This window comes from Papaver somniferum, chromosome 7 (genome assembly GCF_003573695.1).
Source record: "Papaver somniferum cultivar HN1 chromosome 7, ASM357369v1, whole genome shotgun sequence".
Lineage (NCBI taxonomy): Eukaryota > Viridiplantae > Streptophyta > Magnoliopsida > Ranunculales > Papaveraceae > Papaver > Papaver somniferum.
The window spans coordinates 160,947,273-160,950,949 of NC_039364.1; positions in this window are offsets into that span (position 1 = coordinate 160,947,273).

Consider the following 3,677-nt stretch of genomic DNA (forward strand, 5'->3'; position numbering starts at 1 on the left):
CCGTTTGCAAACTTATGTGGTTAAGTTCTAAAATCGGATATGATTTCATACTCATGAACAAATACATGTATATATTAAGGAATGCAATATTTTCAAACCGTGGCTAAATGTTTATGAATTGATTCTTGTGAATCAAATCCGATTTTTTCAATTATGTCTTGTATGCTTTTATGAGAATATAAAAAATTGAATCACTCTATGAGTAACACAATTAGATTAATTTGATTATCATTTAAACTAGAAGTGTTAAGATGAATGAGGTTAATACAAAAGTGTTTATATGGCTAACTTCGGTTAACTGTTATTGAACCAACTCAAAATACACGTTTAGGTACGGTTACCTATATCTAAATGAAGTTATATTTCATTTGTGTGTAACAAGATATGACCATCTAACGGTGGAGAGATATTGCTTTGGTTTTAAGCAAACTTAACTTGAATCTTAAATCAGGATTTCATCCAATGGTGAATATTGATTGCTTTGTTTCAAAGATATCAAACCCTGATTTTAAGACTATATAAGGGAGAACTCTAGCAACTGAGAAACCTAATCCCACACCTCATGTATGATACTAGTTGCGACTAGAGTCGATTCTCCTTTAACCTAGGTTTTTCCTAAAACCATTATAGGTTATTGACTTGAAGACTTCATTGGGATTCTGAAGCCAGACCCAACTATTTTCTCTGTAGTTATGTGTTATGATCTTACTTGTTCTATTGTATTGAGTAGTATCTTCTCTAAGATTTGCTCGAGATTTATCTCCGATAAGTAAGATATAAAAAGTAATCACAAATCTCTTCGTCTCATTCTTTGTGATTCCACAATAAATTGTTCTACTACCATATAGTTAAGTTATTGTGAGATGATTGATATTTCTAGGCTGTTCTTCGGGAATATAAGACCGGATTATCAATTGGTTCATGTTCACCTTGATTTATCAAAAGACGAAACAAAAACTTCGTAGGTATTTCTGTGGGAGACAGATTTATCTATCAGAATAGACTTTTTGGCGGGGAATAGATTTATTTATCAAGTCTTCGACTTTGGTCGTAGCAACTCTTAGTTGTGGGTAAGATCAGCTAAGAGAATCAAGTGCGTAGAGTCTTACTGGGATTCAGAGGCGTAAGGAACGCGACTGTACCTTTATCAGTGTGAGATTGCTTAGGTCTCAACTACATTCTAGTCCGAAGTTAACTTGTAGTAGGCTAGAATCTGTAGCGACTTAATACAATGTGGTGTTCAAATCTGGACTAAGTCCCGAGGTTTTTCTGCATTTGTGGTTTCCTCGTTAACAAAACTTCTGGTGTCTGTGTTATTTCTTTTCTGCATTATATTTGTTTATATAATTGAAATATCACAGGTTGTGCGTAGTTAAATCAATTGATAAATCCAATCTTTGGTCTTTGGTACCGTTCAAGTTGTTTCTCATAATAATCAGGCTCGCGGATTCGTATCTGTTTGATTTGTTGATTACATTGAGAAACACATATATAACTCTTGGATATATTTTCCTTGATTGAGTCTGACTGTCTAGTTGATTATCTTGGAATTATATTGGAGTGAATTCATATAGATTACCGAACGAAATATTGGGTGTGGTTGTTAGACCCCCGCCTTTTCAATTAACTTAGATACAATGGTCATCTAGGGGGAATGTTATAAACGACAGTTTATTATGTAGATTCCCACTTTAGTGGAACCCTATCACTTGGGACCAAGCATGTAAACTCTATAAATAGAGTCATAAACTTTGTATTCATACACATATTAATAAGAGTTTCTCTCTACTTCTTCTCTCTATTTTCAATCCCCTTCTCTTTTCGAAGATTTGGAATATCTTGGATATCTATTAGTTTTAGTATTTTTCGTTATTAGGAAAATAGTTTCTTTACTTAGTTTATCTTGTTTTTATAAGATTAATATTCTCCTTGACTAGTTTATTAACTCCAGTCTTTAGGTTTTTACATTTACATGCTATAAATAGTCTTTTGTATTATCATTTCAATTTAGCTTGCGAGCTCGTCTATATTAAAGCTATTGTTTGGTTAAATCCTGTTGATCGCCGTCGTATGCGTCAAAAATAAATAACTTTCTCATTAATCAAAATATATTATATAGCAAGGGAAAGAAAGGATCGTTCCCACAGACAGGACTAAGGTTGCCAGGTTGTTTCGGTTTCCTATAATAACAATTGTGGGGTTTTCTGATTTATGTAAAGTAAATTAAACTAAAAGCAAAACAAAGTAATAAAACAAGCAATTCAGAAATATGTGAAAGTATTGGTCAAGGATTTTGGTTTTCATTCACTAACATGTTCTTGTCTTAATAACTAGAACTGATATTTAATCTCTCATTATCAAAATCCCTAAGATACTTGGTCCAAAGAATATCGCGCAATTTCCTGATTTCAACACACATACATGTAAAACGATGCAAGTATGAATTCTACCAAAAGAATAACTTAACGCCTTGCGCTAATTGAGTTCAATTCTCATGGAGCATTAAGATTCATGAATTGTGCTAATTAATCAATGCAAATGAAATACATTGCGCAAACAATTCGAACAAAGGTCATGGTTCACATATGATTACAAGGATATATCACTATAAGATATAACCATATTTATGCTACTTGTGTTCAAGGATATCTCTCGATGATAAACCCTAAACTAGCTACAGATGTGATTACAAGTTCTACCAATTTGCAACTTGACAAAACAAACACTCCATCATGTTGTAATACGTCAATCATACAACTATATTTTCAGAGAATCATGAACGATAAATATGAAACAAAACTAATATATTGAATCAAAGAACCATTTCATGTGAACTCCAACTTAATCATTAACCAATAATAAAACTCTAGCTCATGTTCATGGAGTTCATAACAAGAAGAAAAAGAGAAGCTTTCATGTTTCTAAACCCTAGAATAAAAGTAGAAGAAAAGATAATCATAAGATAGACTAGAGTTTCTCTTTTTATAGATTTTCTCCCAAAAGTATACTTTTTCCAAAAGTGGTAATTATATAATTACCCTTAGTCTTGACTGACATTCACAACTACCCTTGACACCAATAATAATACCCCTCCGGTTCTAGAATGAATTATTAATCCCAGACTCACCCTCCCCACATTCATTTCATTGTATATTTATCCCTACGTACTTCCCCTCCTCCTTCTTCTTCTTCTTCTTCTTCTTCTTTTTCTTCTTCTTTTTCTTCATTTATAATTAGCAGCGAACCATCCATCTCCATCGCTCCACCACCATCACCACCATCTCCATCGTCACCACCTCTGCAAATACTCCCATATTCACCGTCGATAATCGAGAAGTATCAGTAACATATGAAACCTTCTTCTTATTCTATAATTGATTTTTAAAATCAGATCATTTTTTAGGTTTTGAAATCAAGTTTTGAGCAAAGTCTGTGTACTATTGATGGTCGGTGTTAGCATTGAAGATGGTGATGTGATTCGATTAAGAAAAGGGGATCTGAGAGCTTCTACGATAAAATTGATCCGAGACAGTGTAAATGATGGGTTTAATGGGCGATTGAGTTCAAGAAGATGAAATTCAGTTGAAGAAATTGATACGGAATTGAACTTGTTACAACCTTGGATAGTTGATTTTCGAAGGAATTGGAGGTGCGTCTAATGGGTGATTGCTCAAGAT